At 39.3% G+C, this 14,219-nt stretch overlaps 1 protein-coding gene across 14 annotated transcripts in view; it reads right to left on the reverse strand.

The window, feature by feature from the left end:
* Window positions 1–14,219, reverse strand: part of LOC135103725 (stress-activated protein kinase JNK-like) — a 310,917-nt gene that overhangs the window by 162,191 nt on the left and 134,507 nt on the right. The gene's annotated exons all lie outside the window — the stretch shown is intronic.

Here is a 14,219-nt window from a genome sequence, read left to right on the forward strand (position 1 = left end):
TGCTCTCATGCCCACGCTCTTGAATCTTCCGAGTTTTCCACCATCTGGCTTCGACTACAGAGTCACTCTCAAACTAAATTTATCTGTGCTGTGTACCTCTCACCTAACTCCTCTGACTATAAGAAATTGTTTGACTACTTAACTTCCAAAATGAAGCACATTCTGACCCTCTTCCCTTTTGCAGAGATCTCCATTCTTGGAGACTTCAATGTTCACCACCAGCTTTGGCTTTCCTCTCCCATCACTGACCATCCTGGTGAACTATCCTTCAACTTTGCTATCCTCCACAACCTAGAGCAATTGGCACAACACCCTACTCGTACTCCTGACCGTCTTGGAGATACACCCAACATTCTTGACCTTTTCCTGACCTCTAATCCTTCTGCTTATGTTGTCACCCTCTCTTCTCCATTGGGCTCCTCCGATCACAATCTCGTATCTGTATCTTGACCTATCGCTCCAATCCCTCCTCAGGATCCCCCTAAACGAAGGTGCCTCTGGCATTTTGCCTCTGCTAGTTGGGGAAACCTGAGGAGGTATTTTGCTAATTTTCCTTGGAATGACAACTGCTTCCGTGTCAGAGACCCGTCCCTGTGTGCTGAGCGCATAACAAAGTTGATAGTGTCTGGCATGGAGGCGTACGTTCCTCACTCTTTTTCTCAACCTAAACCTTCCAAACCATGGTTTAACACAGCTTGTTCTCATGCTATACATGATAGAGAGGTGGCCCACAAAAGGTACTTAAGCCTTCCATCACCAGAATCTTATGCACTTTACAATTCTGCCTGGAACCATGCCAAGTCTGTTTTCCAACTAGCCAAAAACTCCTTCATTAACAGAAAGTGTCAAAATCTTTCAAGATCTAACTCCCCTCATGACTTCTGGCATCTCGCCAAAAATATCTCCAATAACTTTGCTTCTTCTTTCCCTCCTTTATTTCAACCAGATGGCACCACTGCTATCACATCTATTTCTAAAGCTGAACTCTTCATTCATACCTTTGCTAAAAACTCTACCTTGGATGATTCTGGGCTTGTTCCTCCCTCTCCTCCACCCTCTGACTACTTCATGCTACCTATTAAAATTCTTCGCAATGGTGTTTTCCATGCCCTTGCTGGCCTAAACCCTTGGATGGCTTATGGGCCTTATGGGGTCCCTCCTATTGTTCTCTGAAACTGTGCCTCTGTGCTTGCACATTGCCTAGTCAAACTCTTTCAGCTCTGTCTGTCAACATCTACCTTTCCTTCTTGCTGGAAGTTTGCCTACATTCAGCTTGTCTCTAAAAAGGGTGACCATTCTAATCTCTCAAACTACCGTCCTATTCCTTTAATTTCCTGCCTATCTAAAGTTTTTGAATCTATCCTCAACAGGAAGATTCTTGAAAATCTATCACTTCACAACCTTCTATCTGATCGCCAGTATGGGTTCTGTCAAGGCCACTCCACTGGTGATCTTCTGGCTTTCCTTACAGAGTCTTGATCATCCTCTTTTAGAGATTTTGGTGAAACTTTTGCTGTTGCCATAGACATATCAAAAGGCATAAAGCTTTGATTTCCAAACTACCCTCCTACGGCTTCTATCCTTCTCTCTGTAACATCATCTCAAGTTTCATTTCTGACTGTTCTATTGCTACTGTGGTAGATGGTCACTGTTCCTTTCCTAAATCTATTAACAGTGGTGTTCCTCAGGGCTCTGTCCTGTCAACCACTCTCTTCTTATTATTCATTAGTGATCTAAACCAAACTTCTAGTCCTATCCACTCCTACGCTGATAATACCACCCTGCACTTTTCCATGTCTTTTCATAGACGTCCAACCCTTCAGGAAGTAAACATATCACGCAGGGAAGCCACAGAACGCCTGACTTCTGATCTTTCTAAAATTTCTGATTGGGGCAGAGCAAACTTGGTATTGTTCAATGCCTCAAAAACTCAATTCCTCCATCTATCAACTCGACACAATCTTCCAGACAACTATCCCCTCTTCTTCAATGACACTCAACTGTCCCCCTCTTCTACACTGAACATCCTCGGTCTGTCCTTTACTTATAATCTGAACTGGAAACTTCACATCTCATCTCTAGCTAAAACAGCTTCTATGAAGTTAGGTGTTCTGAGACGTCTCCGCCAGTTTTTCTCACCCCCCCAGCTGCTAACTCTGTACAAGGGCCTTATCCGTCCATGTATGGAGTATGCTTCACATGTCTGGGGGGGTTCCACTCATACTGCTGTTCTAGACAGGGTGGAATCAAAAGCTTTTCGTCTCATCAACTCCTCTCCTCTAACTGACTGTCTTCAGCCTCTCTCTCACCGCCGCAATGTTGCATCTCTAGCTGTCTTCTACCGCTATTTTCATGCTAACTGCTCTTCTGATCTTGCTGACTGCATGCCTCCCCTCCTTCCGCGGCCTCGCTGCACAAGACTTTCTTCTTTCTCTCACTCCTATTCTGTCCACCTCTCTAACGCAAGAGTTAACCAGTATTCTCAATCATTCATCCCTTTCTCTGGTAAACTCTGGAACTCCTTGCCTGCTTCTGTATTTCCACCTTCCTATGACTTGAATTCCTTCAAGAGGGAGGTTTCAAGACACTTATCCACCAATTTTTGACCACTGCTTTGACCCTTTTAAGGGACTGGCATTTCAGTGGGCATTTTTTTTTATTAGATTTTTGTTGCCCTTGGCCAGTGTCCTTCCTACATAAAAAAAAAAAAAAAAAAAAAAAAAAAAAAAAAAAAAAAAACGATTTTTTCTTTCTCTCACCCCTATTCTGTCCACCTCTCTAATGCAGAAGTTAACCAGTATTCTCAATCATTCATCCCTTTCTCTGGTAAAGTCTGGAAATGCCTGCCTGTTTCTATATTTCCATCTTCCTATGACTTGTATTCCTTCAAAAAAGGAGGTTTCAAGACACTTATCCTTCAATTTTTGACTACTGCTTTGGACCCTTTTATGGGACTGGCATCTCAGTAGGCATTTTGTTTTTTATTGTTTTTTTGTTGCCTTTGGTCAATATCCCTCTTACATGGAGGGAAAAAAAAAAAAAAAAAAAAAAAAATTATATATATATATATATATATATATATATATATATATATATATATATATATATATATATATATATATATATATATATATATATATATATATATATATATATATATATATATATATATATATATATGTGTGTGTGTGTGTGTGTGTGTGTGTGTTTACCTAGTTGTATTTACCTAGTTGTGTTTTACAGGAAGAGCGCTATGCTCGTGCTGTCCTGTCTCTATATCTATAAGTGTCCAGCTTAACTTTAAATTCAAGAATGTTTTTTGCTTGTACCACTGTTTTATATAAGTTGTTCCATATTTCTGTGCTTCTATTTGGGAAACCATATTTCTTGATATCTCTTCTACTTGCTGTTTTGTTCAATTTCACTCCATGTCCTCTTGTATCTCTTGAGTCCCACACAAATAAGTCTTCTTTGTCAACTTGATCCTTACCCTTTAAAGCTCTGTATATAGCAATCAGGTCTCCTCTTTCTCTTCGCTCTTGTAATGATGGAAGCTTCAATCTCCTTAATCTTTCTTCATAGGTTAAATCTCTCAAGCTTGTTGCAGCTTTTTGGATCCTTTCTATTTTCCTTATTTCCTTTTTATTATGGGGTGACCAAACAATTGTGGCATATTCCAGTTTTGGTTAAATCACATATTCCATCAACTTTTCATCATCTCTTCATCCATGTAAGCAAATGCCCCTTTCATCTTTCTTAGTAACTCATAGGTTTCCCCAACTATTTTGTTTACATATTTTTCTGGTGATAAATTATCACTTATTATAATTCTCAAGTCTTTTCTTCTTTGGTTTTCTTAATTTCCACTTCTCCCATGGTGTACGAACTTGTCAATCTTCTTTTGCTTTTTCCTAATTCCATCACCTTGCATTTCTTTACATTGAATTCCATTTCCCATTTCTTACTCCATTTATATATCTTATTTAGATCTTTCTGTAATATTTCACAATCCATATTGTTTTCCACTCTTTTCAATAATTTTGCATTGTCTGCAAACAGACTTATATAACTGTCAACCTCATCCACCATATTGTTGACATACACCAGAAACATTACAGGGGCTAAGACTGTCCCCTGTGGTACTTCACTTGTAACTCTACACCATTCTGATGTTTCTCCCTTTATTACTGTTCTCATTTCTCTATCCCTCAAGAAGTCTGTAATCCAATTCAGTGTGTCTCCTTGCAAATCCCCTATATTTTGAATTCTCCATAGCAGTCTCTGGTGTGGGACCTTATCAAATGCTTTTTTTAGGTCTAAATAAACATAGTCTGCCCAACCCTTTCTCTCTTGAATTATATCAATTGCTCTACTATAAAAGCTTACTAAATTCTTGACACAAGATCTTTCACTTCTGAAACCAAATTGTATGTCAGTCAATGTATGTATTTCTTCTAAATATTCCATTCATCTGTTTTTAACTATTCTTTCCCCTATTTTTGCCACCACACTTGTTAGGGACACTGGTCTGTAATTCAATGGATCTTTATTACCTCCTTTAAAAATGGGCACAATATTGGCTCTCTTCCAGTCTAGAGGAATTTTTCCTTCCTTAAAAGAACATACTATGGTATTGTGTATACTTTCTGCCAATTGTTCACAACATTCCTTAAGTATCCAATTGGACACTCCATCTGGTCCTTGAGCCTTACTTACATCCAAATCTTTCATAATCTTCTTAATTTCACTTATGTCCACCTGTATCTCTCTCATCACACTGTCTCTGTGCCATGCTCTTTCTCCTTCAAATTTGCTTTCTTTGGTAAATACTGAATGGAAGCACTTGTTCATAATTCCGCTTGTAACTGTGTATCTTCATATGTAATGTCATCTTTCGTTAATTTATCTATTGTTTGCCTGTTTTTCATCTTCCCATTCACATATCTGAAAAATAACTTCAGCTCATCTTTGCATTTGTTAACTATATCTTTCTCATAATTCCTTTCTTCATCTCTCAGGATTCTGATATATTCATTTCTTGCCTTCTTGAAATCTTCCCATTTCTCACTTCCTCCTTTTTTTCTCCATCTATTCCATGTTGCTTCTTTTTCTTTTCTTGTTGTTATACATCTCGTATTAAACCAGTCTTTTTCTTTTTCACTTCCTTTGTTTTGATCTTCGGTACATATCTACTGACCCCTTCGTTATAAATTTCCATGAATATGTCCCACTTTTCCTGCATACTGCTTACTGTGAACAGTTGTTCCCATTTAGCCTCTGCAAAATATTCCCTCAACCTGATAAAATCTGCTTTCCTGTAATTATATCTCCCATTCTTGTAAATTTCATTAATATTTTCTATTGGACCACTGCCTATACTGAATTCGATTAACAGATGGTCACTTTTACCTAGTGGGTACTTTTTATTTATTCCTTCAATGATGTCCATTTCCTTTGTAAACAAAAAAAGTCTAGCCTTGATGCCTCTTCATTACCCCCAAATCTTGTATTTTCTCCAATCCACTGGGTCATAGTATTTGTCATTATTAAATTTAGAAGCATATATCCCCATGACTCTTCTCCCCCGTCCATGGTCCACTCTTCCCAGCATACCTCCTTACAATTAAAGTCACCCATAAGTGTTATATTATTACTCTCTGCCAGTATTCTCTCCAAACAGTTACTAGTATCTCTCAACAATAATTTATAATCCTCTTGTATCCATGTATTCATCTTTGGGGGTACATAAGCCACTGCAAAATCTCTTCTTCCTTCTCCTTTCCTTTTTGTTTGAATTCTAATTACTTTGGCCATTCCTTCTCCTATTTCAACCTCTTCCACTGTTATACTCTTCTTTGTAAGTAACATGACTCCTCCCCCTTTCTTATTATTTCTGTTTTATCCACACATTATAATTACTATTACCAATTCCTATATTTTCTGTTGTCTCATTTAGTTTAACTTCAGTAATACCCATGATGTCGGGCTGCTTTATCTTAATATAATTATTCAATTCTCACAATGTTGATATTAAACCATCTATATTTGTATATGCCAGTGCCCACTTTTTATTTTTCCATACATTATTTACATTTTCTATTCTTTTTTTATCAGATACCATTTCCTGAGCTTCTCGTCTTTTACCTTCTAATAGAATTTTTTTTCTCTTCCTCTGTTCTGTTCCTTCCCTATTTCCTTCCCTGTTTTTGCCTTTGCTTCTTTTATTAGATCGTTTACCTTGAGTCTCGCCTCCTTATTCATGTCCCTCTTTATCCAGACTTTCCTGTATTGCTCTGTCTTGTCCAGTTTCCACGCATTCGATATCACTTCTATGGCTGTTGTTTGTGCCCTAAATCTTACTTTCAGTTGTCACTCTCCTCCTTCTATATACTTTCCCAGTCTATGTATTTCCTCAATTTCACTTATCCAGTCCTCCCCTTCTCTCTGTATATTTCTTATAACGTCCTCTGCTACCTTTTTTTGTTCTCTTTCCCTCTTGTATCTTACTGGCTCTGTTTCCTCTTTTAATCCATGTATAACAGTACATTTCTTTTTGTCCACTGAGTCCCTTACCATCGATTCCTTTTGTTTGATCACTTTCACAATTTCCTTACTTACATCTGTCTTTTCCTTCTTTTGCGCTTGTGATTCCTGTAAAGTTAACTTTTTCTTCCTCTTTTTCCTTCCTCCAGATTTGATGTTCACTTTTCATCCCTATCACTTCATTTTCCTGTTTTTTAACAATATCATTGTTTTCCTTCAATTTTGTTTTTAAATCAGCACATAGTGTTTTCAATTCTTTGTTTTCCTCTTCCATGTCATGTTTTTTTTATAATTTTTTTCACTCTTTCAATGAGGTCACTGATCATCCCCTCCATTAAAACCACTTTCCTTCCTTGCATTTTTTCATGTAGTTTATTATCTTCCTCAAATCCTGGGAATGGTGACCCTGTTGGCAACATTCCGCTCCCACCTATGGCGTCCGCCTTGCTGGAGCTTTTACTCATTTTATTACATCTGTTATTACTTAAATTTTCCCTTATTTTTTTTATTCCTGGAGACAGGACAACTTTACTTGAGCATAGCTCCTACCTGGGAACACATTCTAGGCTCCTAGTGGTAGCTGTCGTCAAACAAAATCTTTCTCTGCTGGAGCTTGGATTGCTGCTTGTTTACTCGACGACAACTCGTGTGTGTGTGCGTAATTATCATGTTATTTGATGCACTTGTTTCACTTCTAAGTATATGAATAAATGTGAATGGCTGTAGTAAGCATGCTCATCCTTTCCTTGGATTTATATAAGGTATTAGTCTTGTTTGTGTCTGTGGGTCTTGTGCCTGAGAAGCGAGACAACCTGTGAGGTGTGTGCTGGAGGCCAGGGTGGTGGCCTGAGAAGGACCCTGAAGGTAGCTAACTATGATGACTCCCTGCTGCTAGAGAGAGAGAGAGAGAGAGAGAGAGAGAGAGAGAGAGAGAGAGAGAGAGAGAGAGAGAGAGAGAGAGAGAGAGAGAGAGAGAGAGAGAGAGAGAGAGAGAGAGAGAGAGAGAGAGAGAGAGAGAGAGAGAGAGAGAGAGAGAGAGAGAGGCTGGAGAAGCCTCCGAGAGGTTTCTGCTGTGGTACTAGAGTCCTGACCTGAGGAAGAACAGAGCAGAGGAAAATAACCTGCTGATGATGGGGAGTACCTGCTGCTGGAGAGTGCAGGTGGGCAAGAGTCAGCAATAAGACGGTGCAGAAATAGATAATAACAAAAATCAGTTTAGGGTGGTGAGCATGACAGTCCTTTTGTCCTTTTGGCAGTAGCAGTAGGTGGTGGGGTTGGAAGGGGCTGCAGATAGAGGTGCTGCACCCAGCCAGCACATGACAAGTGCCAAGCAGTCAGGCAAGTCTTCGTTGGGGTCAAGGTGGACCCTCTGTATAGAAAAACTGGCTGGCCATACTTTTGTAGTAAGTGATAACAAACCACGTAGCTGAACTTCCTAAGCAACGTTGTTTTTTTTTCACTCAGTATGAGCATGACAATGACAACCACAATAATAACAATGGTGTGTGTGTGTGTGTGTGTGTGTGTGTGTGTGTGTGTGTGTGTGTCATCGTGGCACGTGCTGGGCTGTCAACAAGGATTCTACACGTGTCATTTGTCATTACCTGAGTGAGCACCACCTCCTCTCAGACAGGCTGTTCGGCTTCCGGCCTGGTTGCTCAATAGCAGACCTCCTCACCCTCCTCTCCCAAGGCTGGCAGGATGCCCTGGACGAAGGCCTGGATACTCTTGTGGTGGCCCTGGACATTGCTGGGGCCTTTGATAGGGTCTGGCACACGGGGCTTGTTAAAAAAGCTTTGCACCAAAGGTATCAAGGGCAACCTCCTTGCACTGCTCGAGGATACCTCCAGGGGAGAAACCTCCGGGTAGTCATCAATGGACAGGCATCCCAGCCGTTACCTATACAGGCCTCAGTTCCACAGGGTTCAGTGTTGGGCCTGATCCTGTGGAACATATACATTGATGACCTCCTGCGGCAAATACCGACTCTGCTTGCATATGCCGACGACTGCAGTCTCTCCTGCTCTTACTGCCACTCCGACAGTTAGCGAGCCGTCAGAGAGCTGAACAGGCAGCTCAGGCTGGTGATGGAGTGGGGAGAAGCATGGCAAGTCAGCTTTGCTCCAGAAAAGACACAGGCCATGGTCATCTCACGGTCCCCAGCTGCCACCCCGGCCGTCTCAGGCTGTCTGAGTTTTGAAAGCCAGACACTTCCCCTCCAGGAACATGTCAAGTTGCTGGGAGTGACAGTGGACTGTGGCCTGCACTTTGACTGCCATGTTGCTGCTGTTGCCCACCAGGCCTCCCAGCGGGCCTCTGCACTGCATCGGATGTCAGGAAACCTCGACTCCTGGGGCATCCTCACACTGTACAAGGCTCAGATACAGCCTTGTATGGAGTATAGTGCCTTGTCCTGGATGTCGAGTGTCCCCACCCACTTGCAGAGACTGGATGCTGTGCAACGACATGCCCTGCACTTGGTGGGGATGGACGGACAGCAGCAGCAGCAGCAGCAGCAGCAGGAGGAGCAGACCGGAGTCACGTCGCTGGAGCATCGGCGGGACGTGTTGGCGCTGGTGGTCCAGCACAAGGCCTGGGTTCTGGAGGTCCCTCATCTCAGCTCGCTAAGGCTCCCACCACGAGCTGTCCACAGGAAGTCCAGGACCACCACCTCCAGTGAAATGCTGGTGCAGGTGCCTCGATCTTACTCAAGGCAGCACAAGTGCTCTTACACAGCCAGAACCTCCAGACTTTGGAATGTGTTTATGGCAGCCACGAGTGATACACAGACAATGACACTTCAGCAAGTGAAAGTGGCTGCACACAGGTGGCGTAAAATCGCACTCTGTGCGATTCCCACCATGGTGCGAGCCATCAATCAGTAGTCCCTTCTAGATTTGACTTACCTTTAGGATTAATGTCAAGTATTTCCCCAACCCCAATGTACATTTTCAGTTTGTTGACTGCCTAAAGAATAAACCGTTTATTATTATTATTATTATTAATTTAGTGCTGTGTTAATCACACGTGTATATATAGTAGGATGAGTTCGCTTTTGTATATATTTTCTTCTTTATATTTAAGTATAGGCTTTTTAAATAGCAGCATAAAAAAACGTGTTGTTTTGAGCCTGATGTAAATTTTAGTTTAAATAAAAAAAAAAAATAAAAAAATAAAAAAGTTCCTTGGCTCTCAGCGACAGACTCGACATTTGAAAAGTTTTCTAAATAACACTTTGGAATCAGTGATAATAATAAAAAATGATAATAATAATAATAATAATAATAATAATAATAATAAGAAGAAGAAGAAGAAGAAGAAGAAGAAGAAGAAGAAGAAGAAGAAGAAGAAGAAGAAGAAGAAGAAGAAGAAGAAGAAGAAGAAGAAGAAGAAGAAGAAGAAGAAGAAGAAGAAGAAGAAGAAGAAGAAGAAGAAGAAGAAGAAGAAGAAGAAGAAGAAGAAGAAGAAGAAGAAGAAGAAGAAGATGAAGATGAAGATGAAGAAGAAGAAGAAGAAGAAGAAGAAGAAGACATAATAATGATAGTAATAACTAATAAGAAGCAGAATTGTGACAATAATAAAAATAAAAATAAAGTAATAATAAGAAAGATAGAAGACAAAGCATAATAATAATAATAATAATCATAATAATAATAATAATAATAATAATAATAATAAAAACAAAAATGATAAATAATAATAATAATAATAATAATAATAATAATAATAATAATAATAATAATAATAATAATAATAATAATAACAACAATAATAGCACCAACAACAACATCAAGAAAAGAAGAATAAGAGAAGACTAAAAAGCATATTTGACAATAATAATAGCAGCATCAGCAACAACACAACAATAATGTGTGTGTATTTAGCTAGTTGTGTTTTACAGGAAAAGAGCTATGCTTGTGCTGTCCTGTCTCCATATCTATAAGCATCCAGCTTAACTTTAAATTCATGAATATTTTTTGCTTGTACCACTGTTTCATCTAAGTTGTTCTATATTTCTATGTTTCTATTTGGGAAACCATATTTCTTAACATCTCTTCTACTTGCTGTTTTCTTGAATTTCACTCTATGTCTTCTTGTATCTCTTGAGTCCCACACAAATAAGTCTTCTTTGTCAACTTGATCCTTACCCTTTAAAGCTCTGTATATAGCAATCAGGTCTCCTCTTTCTCTTCTCTCTTGTAATGATGGAAGCTTCAATCTCCTTAATCTTTCTTCATAGGTTAAATCTCTCAAATTTGGTACCAATTTGGTTGCAGCTCTTTGGTTGAATCACATATTCCATCAACTTTTTCATCATCTCTTCATCCATGTAAGAAAATGCCCCTTTCATCTTTCTTAGTAACTCATAAGTTTTCCCAACTATTTTGCTTACAGTGTGTGTGTGTGTGTGTGTGTGTGTGTGTGTGTGTATTTATTTACCTAGTTGCCTAGTTGTGGTTACCTAGTTGTGCTTTATGGGAAAAGAGCTATGCTTGTGCTGTCCCATCTCCATATCTTTTAATATCCAACTTAGCCTTGAATCCATGTATTTACTATTTGTATTTGCATTTACTATCTCCTCATCCAGACTGTTCTATACATCAATATTCCTATATGGGAAACTATATTTTTTGACATCTCTTCTACAAGCACTCCTCTTCAGCCTCTTCCCATGTCCTCTAGTGTCCCATGTATCCCAGACCATTAAGCCACTCCGGTCCATCTCCTCTACTCCCTCATATGCTTTATATATTGCAATCAAGTCTCCCCTTTCTCTCCTCTTTTCCAACATTGGTAGATGTAGCCTTTCCAGTCTCTCTTCATATGACAAGTCCCTGATACTTGGTACCATCTCCGTAGCTGCTCTCTGAACTCTCTCCAACTTCCTTATATACTTTTTCTTGTATGGCGACCACACTACTGCTGCATATTCTAGTCTAGGTCTTACCAGCGACACGATCATCTTCCTGACCATCTCTTCATCCATATAAGCAAACACCTGCCTTATTCTTCTCAACAAGTTATAGGTTTCTCCTGTAATTTTGTTAATATATATATATATATATATATATATATATATATATATATATATATATATATATATATATATATATATATATATAGGTTCTCAGTCACTGTAACACTGAGATCCTTTTTCCTCTTCTGCTCCACTCAACCTTACACCATTCAACACATAATTTCCTTTTACTCTTCTTGTACCTTTTCCAAATTCTATTACCTTACACTTCTTTAAATTAAATTCCATTTCCAATCTATAACTCCACTCTGATATCTTGTTCAGGCCTTCTTGTAACATTCCACAGTCCTCTGCACTCTCAACTTTCTTCAGCAACTTCGCATCATCCGCAAAAAGGCTCATGTAGCTATTCACACTCTCCATCATATCATTTATATAGACTGCAAACATGATTGGTGCAAGTACTGAGCCTTGGGATACTCCACTTATGACTTCCCTCCATGACGATTTTTGATCTTTTACCACCCTTCTCATTTCTCTGTTTGTCAAGAAATTTTCCATCCATCTCAGCAGGGCCCCCCTTAGCCCACCATTATGCTTCAACTTCCACAACAATTTCCTGTGTGGCACTTTATCAAAGGCCTTCTTCAGGTTTAAATAAACACAATCAGCCCATCCATCTCTTTCTTGTATTATATCCACCACTCTAGAGTAAAAACTCAGTAAGTTTGTAACACACGATCTCCCTCTCCTAAATCCAAATTGTTGCTTTATTATCACTTCATTTTCTTCTAGGTACTGCATCCATTTATCCTTCACCAATCTTTCACACATTTTGCACACCATACTTGTTAGAGACACAGGTCTATAGTTTAAGGGCTCCTCTTTACTACCACCTTTGCAGATTGGCACTATGTTGGTTCTCTTCCATTCAACTGGGACTCTGCTTTCAATTAGGGAGCTTTCAACAGCTGATTGCACTCTTTTAGTATCCATCCTGACACTCCATTAGGTCCAGGGGCCTTCCTAACATCTAGTCCCTCCATCTGTTTCTGGACATCCTCTTCAGTCACTTGGATTTCCCCCAGACCCATTTCTTCACTCATCTCACTCTGCCACACAAATGTTTTCTCTCTTGTGAATACAGATTGAAAACTCCTGTTCCTTATATCTGCCAATTCAGCCGGATCCTCACACATTTGACCATTCACCTTCAATCTGCTTATTCTTTCCCTATTTTTCATTTTGCTGTTCACATATCTGAAGAATAGTTTTGGTTCCTCTTTGCATTTATCCATAACATCTTTCTCATAATTTTTCCTTTCTTCTCTAATAACCCTTACATATTCATTTCTTGCAGTTGTGTAGTTTTGCCATAGCTCCTGCGTATTTTTCCTCCGCCATTTATTCCATGCCGTTTCCCTCTCCTCTCTAGCTATTTCACATCTACTATTATATCAGTCATTGTTATATCTTCTCTTTGTCTCTACTTTTGGTACATATCTTTTCACTCCCTCTTCATAAATACTGATGAAAGCTTCCCACTTCTTTTGCACATTATTTGCTGTGATAAGTGTACTCCAGTCTGCTTCACCAAAGTATCTCGTCATTTGTTCAAAATTTGATTTACCATAATTAAATCTTTCACTTTTATAATCTTCACATCTACTTTCCTCTCTTTTTTTCTTTAATACAAAACCTTATCATGACATGGTCGCTTTTTCCTAGTGGACAACTATAGTTCATGTCTTCTATAATATCTGTTTTTTTTTTGATAATACCAAATCAAGTCTTGATGGCTCCTCTCCTCCTCTGTATCTAGTGTTTTCCTCAACCCCACTGTGTCATAATATTGTTCACTGCCAGTTTCAGAACCTTATCTCCCCATGAGTCTTCTCCTCCTCTTGTGTTCCACTCCTCCCAATTTATCTCTTTACAATTAAAATCTCCCATTATAACAATTTTGTTGTTTTCTTTAATTTTTTTTACAAGCCATTCTTTTGTCTCACTCAGCAACTGTTCATGCTCTTGTCTATTCCAGGTCTTTGTTTTTGGTGGAACATACACCACTGCGACATATCGTAATCCTCTTCTTCCATTTATCAGTTGCAAGTTTAGGCCTTCTACCAAGCCTTCTGCCTTTTCCACACTCTCCACCCTGATACCCTTTTTAACAAGCATCATCACTCCACCTCCTCCTTTTCCACATCTGTTTCTTATCCACATATTGTACTTTCCCCCTCCTAAATTTGGTGTTTCTGAATCTCTTAGTTTAGTTTCTACCATTACCATGATGTCTGGTTCATTTGCTTTTATAAATTCATTCACTTCATCCATCACTGAAACTAAAGCATCCACATTAGTGTATGCCATTGTCCATGTCCCTCCCTCTCTTACAGCTGTAACTCTGCACAGTGTGTGTGTGTGTGTGTGTGTGTGTGTGTGTGTGTGTGTGTGTGTGTGTGTGTGTGTGTGTGTGTGTGTGGGTGAAGGAAAATAATAATAATAATAATACAGTAAAATCCCTCTTATCCGGCATCAACAGGACTGCTGACATGCTGGATACTTGAATATTGCCGGATACTTGAATAGAAGTGAAATTATGTCCACAATCACCACCCTACACTCACGCATCTTACCATAACAAAGATCAGCTGATCTTAATCAGCAGCTGATCTGATCAGCTGCTTAAGTGTAA

This window comes from Scylla paramamosain, chromosome 9, assembly GCF_035594125.1.
Source record: "Scylla paramamosain isolate STU-SP2022 chromosome 9, ASM3559412v1, whole genome shotgun sequence".
NCBI classification, from domain to species: Eukaryota; Metazoa; Arthropoda; class Malacostraca; order Decapoda; family Portunidae; genus Scylla; species Scylla paramamosain.